The sequence below is a fragment of the Manis pentadactyla genome, chromosome 8 (assembly GCF_030020395.1).
Source record: "Manis pentadactyla isolate mManPen7 chromosome 8, mManPen7.hap1, whole genome shotgun sequence".
NCBI classification, from domain to species: domain Eukaryota; kingdom Metazoa; phylum Chordata; class Mammalia; order Pholidota; family Manidae; genus Manis; species Manis pentadactyla.
In genome coordinates, this window is record NC_080026.1 from 26916810 (window position 1) to 26925814 (window position 9005).

The following is a 9005-nucleotide window of genomic DNA, read 5'->3' on the forward strand; positions in this document are numbered from 1 at the left end:
TTAAATAAAGAGTGTCTTAATTTCCCCATTTCCTCAAAGGGATGGAAGAATTTGAAGTTAGAGAATAATATTAGAAAATCCATGATCATTCACTATAGCTGACTCTTGAAGAGGTACAGAAGATACAAATGAAAGTATCAGTTTGAAGACCTGGACGTCATGTCATCAGACCTCTGGGTTAGTCAACATTAATTATAGAGGCTATATTTACGGTATTTTTTTCAGTTGTTCTGGGATGATAATTCTGTCTTAGAATATTCCTTTTACACAGTTTGCTTATGTCTAGAAAATTCTGCAACTAGAATTGTATCCTTTCATCTTTTTTGTCTTTATATCCCATTCAGGGGGTGGTGGCGGTAGGGGGGAATTTCACATCAAACCTCACTAACCATATGCACTTTAGTGTGGATTAATCTATTAGATCTTGTCCTGAAAGCAGACATCAGCTAAGAGGATAGCAAATACAGCTAGACTTCACTTGTGTAGGATGTGGCTAGGAAGAGCTGGAGGATAAGAGGTTAAAGATAATCCATATGGGAGAGGAGCAGAAAGAGGAAGTGGTTGTGCCATCTTGGTTTCAAACTAATTCAAGAGGACAGTCATTATTATCCAAATGTTCACCCTGCTTGGATTTCTGCTATTTTCAGATATACCAAGAGACAGGGAAATGGAGTGCTCTTACTGCATTTAAAGACTTGTGGGAGGAGAGGCACAGTTTTCAGTTTGACTAAACATAATTTATCTTTAAATATGGTTTCTTCTTATTGTCATCATAATTCTCCATTATTTGGGTAGTGTAATAAATTATCTTTCTTTTTTCAGGGACAACTTACACAATTATTTTTCTTTTCACTGAGTGCAATGCTCTAAGTTGAAATTCAAAGCTGAGTTTATATAAATCCATATAGGGCTTTGCTCTACAGCAAACCCTTGTGAAGAGACACATTGCTCTTCCCTGGAAATGTGAGATCTCTGAACTCCAGACCTGTTTCCTTTCAGGGTAAGGCCTATAGAAAACAGTCTTGGAGATTTTCCCCACTGCACCATTCTTTTGCACCTGTGCTGTGTGTGGGGCTACCCATGTAGAGACCACTGGCTCCATCATCTGTCATCCTTCCTGTAGCCTGAGGTCTTCCCTAGGAACTCAGTCTGAGGCTCATCAGCCTCATCTAGAGAGACATGGCCCTGGACAATGGCAGCCTCCTGAGGTCCTGGAGTCCCAACCTATTTTCAAGTTTTTTTTCCAACAAATCTTAATGAAGGCTGTTATACCCAGAAACAAATGCACTTTTATTAATTCATTGGCCAGAATATCAAAAGAAAACAATGATCTTATTTCATCCAACTCTAGAGCAAATTGTGCTAGAAGCAAAAGCCCTGGCGAGGAGGAGAGCACTAACTTGAGAGCACAGCAGGCTTCTAGAGGTGTCAGTAGGACCCTCTTCCTTTTGCCTTCCAAAGAGAACAAATCAAACTAGCTCTTTCCTCCCTGGTGCTTGAAAATATTCTAATAGGAGACAAAGCCATTTAATGCCAAATTACTGATACCTTTTAAATCGACTGTACTCAGGGTAATACTCAAAAGAGCTATAAGGGTGTTGGAACTTCAGGCTAAGCTGTAGATGCTACTCCTTAGGCAGATGTGCCAGTAGGAGGGTATTAGAGGTCAGACACAGTGCTCAGTGAGAACTATGGAGTAATACAGCCATGTGGCAAAGAAAAAGAAGGAAGGGGGCCAATGAGGACCCAAAACACATCTCTCCCGATATGTCCTGGAGCTGTCCTTGTTCAGATCCTGTGTTTTGCTCCTGTGAGAAATTTCACTAACAGGGTTGTAACTGTCCTCACATTTTCAGGGTTTCAGGTCCCTCACAATTTTAATTCTACCTACCAACATTAGTCATACTAACCCGCTGCAACTATTGAACTAAAAACTCACTATTTGACATTGTTTTACACATAAGAAGCATTCCCCCCTGCCAACCATTCAGTCAAACCTGATATTGACGACGAATGATTCAGGGTTTAAGTACAGGCCTATTTTCACTCTTAAATGCCATGTATGTTAGAAATAGTAGAGAAGAGGAGACTGCAAACATCTTTAAAAGGGAGGTTGTTGTTAATAACATAATTTATCTATGCCATCTCCAAACATTTTAGTTGTGCAAAAACACTATCAATTTTTTGTTTGTTCTGGTGATAAAAGGTATGGGAGTTGGTTAAAAATATGGAATTTTATGAATTAATTTTAACTCTTTTCTCTTCTGCAGAAAACATTATCCAGCTTATTTATCCATAGGGTTAAATTCACAGCCTTTGTTTCAATACTGTGAATGTGCGTGGTCTTCCATATATAATAATAGAGATGCTGGTCTACCATGTGTCTATCCTAATTAACAAATGAACCTGAAATATTAAAGGTCCTTATATTTTAATCTGGAAAGGAATGGGTAAATATGGTCCAACTATATTATTTTGCCCCGTGGTGCGTGTTTTAGGGTTCTTGGACATTGCTCTTGGCATGTGGCACTCAAATTGTTTTTGCTGGCTCCTCAGGAATCTAGTCTATCTCAAGAACAATTTTTAGTTAAGAAGAGCTCATTTCTAGGTTCACTCAATTTCTCTCCTAGTAACTTCCCCCTTATGTAGCTTTTCTGATTGTTTACCCAGTTAAGAAAAACTGTTTTATCTGCTCCTGTCCATAAAAAGCTGGTGAAAAGAAGCTTTCTGGTGGGAAAAGAATTTGAATGGAAAACATGGACATACATGTGTCAGACCAAATATTAAAAGGTGAACATTATATGTGAGGAAACATTACAAGAAGGTTTTACTGTATTAGCTTTTCCAAACCAGTGCTCCAAGTCAGTCTTGGATTATGTGTGAAAAGTCAGAACTTTATACCATAACAGGTGCCGGCAGGAAAACTCCCATTAAAGCTTATGGAAATTATGCCTGTAAAGTCCTGGCATCTGAGAAAATTCGTGCGTAAGAATGCATTATCCATCAGATTTTTTCTCACTAGAAAAACAATATGAGGCTGTGACTACTTAACTATATTCCCAGGCACTATTTTGTTAACAACAGCCCTCGGTGATGACATCTTTGGTGACCTTGTGTTATATGTGAAACATGTATCAGCCTTTATTTCTATACTGTGAACGTGCATGGTCTTCTGTATATAACAGTAGAGATGCTAGTCTACCATCTGTCTGTCCTAATTAAAGCACAAACTTGAACTTTTTTTTCTGTGAAGTCAATGGATTTATACTGATTCATCCACACTCCAAAGACTGACTCTTCATATGCAACATGACAAATATTTATGAGATTTTACTGGAGTCAGGAATACACAATGGAATATCAGTTAGTAATTAAATAGGCTTTAAATCTATAATATTGACTCATGTTGGGAAGCACTAGCATTACGTGTGGCACATAGTGGGTGCTTAACAAATATTATTTTTGTTTTCCTTACAAAACATCCTATATCTGTATGACCATGCTTTCAAAGACGAATGGTGTAATTCTTTGAATATAAACTTGCCTACCTTAAAATTAACAAGACTTCTCTCTTTGATCAAGCTTAATTTTCTAGCCTATAAATTCTAGAGGTTAATATAGTTTTTCACTGGCAGTTGCCTTCTGGATACAATTGAATAAAAGATTCTCTTACTTTATTTTATAAATCTAATATTTATAAGGAATTTGATTTAAACCCAGTGGGTAATTTGTGTTTGAACCATTTATCAAGTTTAAGGACTGAGATAAGAATTTGGATAGTAGTGAATGTCAGACAAAGACCACTGAAAGTGATTGTTAGCCTGTATACATCCAGATGTATGTATCCATATCCAGGTGTGTAGCTATACTGTGGGTTAAATGTTACTAGCTTACATTTATATTTACATTATAGTTTTAAAAATGTTTTTCATATCAATAAATTTATTTTTAGTAAAGTCCTCAGTTAGGTAACACAGCCACTGTCCAGACCTCCCTCCCCCCCTGCCCAACACATACACCAGCACCAACCCAGGCAATCGGCCAAAGTATGGTTGCTGTGAAAAAGGTTTTGCTTTAGGGCAATAGCAAACTAGCTCACCGCGCCACTGCCCTGTACACTCCTCACCACATGGTCCTTTGCTGTATCCTTAACTTCCCCTTCTACAGTGAGGGAACAGTTCTTCAGACTGCTTTATTGCCAATACATTTTCACTTCATATGATGAAATGAAACAAGGGACTGGTTTCATGAGAAAGAGAGGTAAACAGAGCATTAATTAAATTTGTTGATGATACTAAATTGGGAGGAGCTGTGAACATCTGTGAAGACAAAAGAATCGTATAAATAAATGGACTTTAGGAGTTTAAAAATATAAGCAGGGAATAATAAAATGATTTTCAGCCTTAAATAAGTCAAGCTAATACATTTGGGAAAAGATAATCAGAAACATGGCTATTCAGTGGATGGTAGATGGCTCGAAATGGGTGAGAGTGAAAAAAACCTAGGGGGTGATAGTGAAAAAAATTATACACAAACTTACAGGAAAGTAGGCACAGAACTTGGAAGGATACATATATAAAAGACCATAATATTTGAACTAGAAAGATGATAATCCCACTCTTATGACCCGGGTAGATCTCAAAAGCATCATATTTGGTATCAAATAGTTGATCTCATCAGATTTATGAAACAATTAAAAACAATTTGTGGAGAGATTAGTTTCTCCCTATTAAGGATGAGGAAGTCTGTTCTGTCAGAAACCTGTCCTGAACACCAGCCATTGCTCTATTTCTGCCCTGTCTTACCCTATTAAAGACTATTGCTAATATGGTACATCATAAAGATATAAATATGATATAGATATTGATATGGTACAGATGCATACCACATTGTAAAAACAATTCTTTATTTTTACTTTTAAGGTGGTTTCCTCATCTTCTGAATAACATGAGTTCACATTATGTTTCAAGAGGCATTTAATCACTATCTCTTCGAGCAGTTCAATGAATCCTTAGTATACAGGATTTGATTCTCTAAGGATGGATAGATGGATAAAACAAAATTTTGGATAGTATTCATTTATTCATCCATTTACTCACCCATCATAATTTGAGCCCCTACCAGAAGCCAGCTTTGGTGTACTAGGCAATGAGGAGACACATATGCACTAGACACCATCCTGAGACTATAAGGACTCCCATTCTAGAAGGAGAAACAGATAACAAAGCCAGCCATTATAGCTCCAGGCAATAAGGGCTATATTAGGCAAAGTGAAGCTGTCATTGGAACACTGTGGAGGGAGGGTCTAACCACCCTTCAAGGGACCATGAAGGGTGGTTGAGGATGAGTAAGAGAATATTCCTTGGAGAAGGTGACTCTTGTGCTGTGCATGAGAGGATAAATGTGAATTTGGCAGGTAGATGGTTAGGGAAGAGGTCTTGAGAAAGAAGGAATAGTGCATGGAAAGAATATTGGCCTTTGGAAAACTTCATGTAGTTGGTATTCCTGATGTATAGGAAACAGCATATGAATGTATAAAGCTGGACAGTAGATAGAAGTCAAAAGCTTATCCTTTTTAATGGGGCTAATTATTGTGAAAATCCTCATGGAGAAAAGGAACCATTGTAGGGATATTCTAAGAAGGGATAACGCAATTCTATTTGGGTTTAAGAGGAATAACTTTGGCAGCATTGAGAAGGGTGGCCTGGGCAGAAATGAGATGAAAGGTAATAATATCAACTGGTAGATTTATCTCAAAAGAAATCATGGAGGCCCAATCAAGGCTATGAGAGGTGAAAGGAATAATCAGATTCAAGAGATACTAGAAAGTAGAAATCATTAGACTTGAATGATGTTGTACATAAAGACAGAGAAGAATCTAAGATGTCCAACATATTTCTTTTTAAGGAAAGGGGGACAATAGATCATGATGCCACTGACTGAGCTGAGGAATCAAGGAGGAGAAAGAGGTTTGTTGGGCAAAGTGATAAGGTCAGTTTGAAAAAGTTGAGTTAGAGGTACTAGAGGGAAGTTCAAGAAGCATTGCCCCTAGACCAAGTCTGAGTGTGAGAAATAGTTTGATGAGTCATAGTCTCACGTAGGTGCTTTGAAGTCACTGCAGCAATCACTGAAGCTTTAGGTATCACTGCAATCACACTGAGAGAATGAGCAGCATGAAGTAGCAGAGTCAATAATTAAACCTTGAGAAAAGGCATATTTCTTTTGCTGTCAAACTAGGCCAAACATATGGACTCTGATATTATGTTCTGCAATTTCAACTCTACGCTAACTTTCTACCTTTAAGACCAAAGGAGAGAAAGCTCACTACAGTGCTTAACAATGCTGTCTGTAAAAGGAGATGAAAGAGTTAAATTAAAGTTTAGCCCAGGCTGTCAAAAATGAAAAACATCACACAAGAGCAACATTTTTAAAACAACAATGATAATATTCTAATGGCACTGGTGTGGTCAGAGTCTTAGAGAGCTTTTGATGGCATCAGCAAAGTTTAACGTTTTTCTGCTGTAAAGTAAATATAAAGAAAATGAAATCAATATCCAATAGCAGAAACAGAATTTAGAGTATTGGTATCCTGTCTTCATTACCTTCAAACTGATAGGTCTGCATGGTTGACCATATATTTCTTACTTCAAATTCCTTGATAGACTCTTTCAACTAAAAAAAATTATCACCAAAATAAAAGTTTCCTGAGATCTGAATATTATCACCAAAATAAAAGTTTCCTGAGATCTGAATAGGAAGTAAACACTGAATCAAGGTGAGATGTTCACAGGGAAGTAAACTAACACAGAACACCACCACCATGATAGTCAAAGTCTGCACTGAAAGAAAAGTTGTGGTGCTCGACTTCCTGCACAGTGATGGGACCTGAGCCTATCTATGCCTCACCATTCTCAGGCATGAGATACAGTTGCCATTCAATTATTACTTAATTAACAACGACAGATTATTACTGTTGAAACAATGGTTAATGGTGTATGACTCCTCTGAGCAGAGAATGGCTATTCTCTTAGCTGCTGATGGTGAACTTAAATGTAGTGTCCAAAAATTGATATGCATACATCTTTAAGGAGACGTATCTTCAAATATGCAGCAAAGCTGGGTGTAGATGGAAAATAATGATATATTTAGAAAAATAATATACTATCAGAAATGTTTTAAATGTTTAAAAATTTACAAACCACATTATTCTTTCACGTCAGGCAGCAGCCTTCAACCAACAACGGTGGGTCATTGATCTTTTTGGTTCTTGCCATATGGAGGTGTAGCCACCGTGGTGTGCAACTTTCCAAAGATATAAGGAATGTTGAATATAATTAATCCATTTATCCATCACTTATTGAGAACCCTTTCTGTACCGGGCACTGTGTGAAGAGTGAAAAATAAACCCATGTTCTCTCTATGAAAAAGCACACAGTATAATGAAGGTCATATTTAAAATATTTTTCTTCTATAAGCTGTGCTTTAACCCTAACTCTCACGACATTCTTATTTCCTTAAAAAGAGTATGATTTTATATTTTGAGTCTACAGTCTACTCTAACCTCAAGAACTCCTCCGGCAGTATCTATTTCAGGGCTATTTTGGTTTTGCACAGTTTTTCTTCTCAAAGTGTCCTGCCCTTGATTTTTTATTTTGATTTTTTTTTCGGTTTGATTGTTGTTTTCTGAGCTAAAAATAGGAAGTGGCTTGAAAGAATAAAATTTGGCAAAAGGGGATAAAACTAGCAAAGAAAAGATTATTTTGAACCCAAGAAAAACATTTCGAAGTCCACAGTCTGTTAGACTATAAGATAAATTCTCGTGGAATTTAGAAGAATCTCCAAGATGTGAAAGTTTTAAGGAGATGAGTAAATTACTGTAAAATATCCTGTAGAAGAAAATACTCAGGTTCAATTATCCAGACCAATTCAACTCCTTCTGGAATCTGTAAGTCTCTTTTATTATACATTTAAATTATAATTAATGCTTACATTAGATACACTTCATTTGGAAGTGTGAAAATTCTTTGGGAAAGACATTTTTTCTAGACATTTTAAAAGGGAATGTTATTCATTAGGAAACCCACAAACGAGTATATATATTTGGTCTCATTCATTCATTGCTTCCTAAACTAATTTAAAACTTCTTAATTATCATAAATTTTTAAGCTCTAGGGAAATGACTATAAAAATACAATGTATAGATTCTTGGTCAGCCAATAAACAACAGATTATTTCACAAAACAGAGTGACACTCTTGTAAAAGTTTTGATAATTTATTTATTTTTGGGCAATTGGTTCATATTATGCAACAAGGGTAAAAAAAACCTCTATTTGAAAACAAACCCATTTTTGAATCCCAGGGCAACAAATATGTGAAAATCTCTCTCTTCTTCGTATCATTATTATTTTGCCTCTGTTTATTGAAAACCTGAAAGCTTTCCAAATTCATGTGATTTTTTTTTTTCAAATTTTGTAAATATTTGTTTCCAGGCTAAAACATCCTCCCAGTTTTCTGCCAAGATTATTTTTATGGATGACCTATTAACTTCTGAATACAAGGGCTTATAATAGAAAATCTCCCAGACCCAGAACTTTCATCATGTAAATGACACCACTATAGGATATTTTAGAGTATTACATCTCAACATGAGGGGGTGTTGCATTATTTAAATCCCCCATCCATGATAAGATGCAAATTTCCTAGGGTATTTTTCCTTCCAACTGACTCCAAGGGAAAAAGTATGGTAAGAACATAAACTTTAGCATGGGAGTGGGAGTGGGGGAGGAGGCTGGAAATTAGATTCAGGCTTTATCTGGGAAGAGACATTATTTATCTGTATGTCTTCTGGACTCAAAAGTGTGGGAATATCCGCTGACTGATTTAACCAGAGCCACTTTGCTGGATAAGTTAGATAGCCTTTCTGGCTATTGAACTACACATTTACTCCCCCATTAACTTCTGTTGTTTTTAAGCTTTCTTTTTGATAATAAGACTCATGTATTGC

The 9005-nt window shown here is 36.5% G+C and overlaps 1 protein-coding gene across 4 annotated transcripts in view; it reads right to left on the minus strand.

Moving 5' to 3' along the window:
- Positions 1–9005, minus strand: part of ARHGAP15 (Rho GTPase activating protein 15) — a 602975-nt gene that overhangs the window by 197189 nt on the left and 396781 nt on the right. The window lies entirely within an intron of this gene.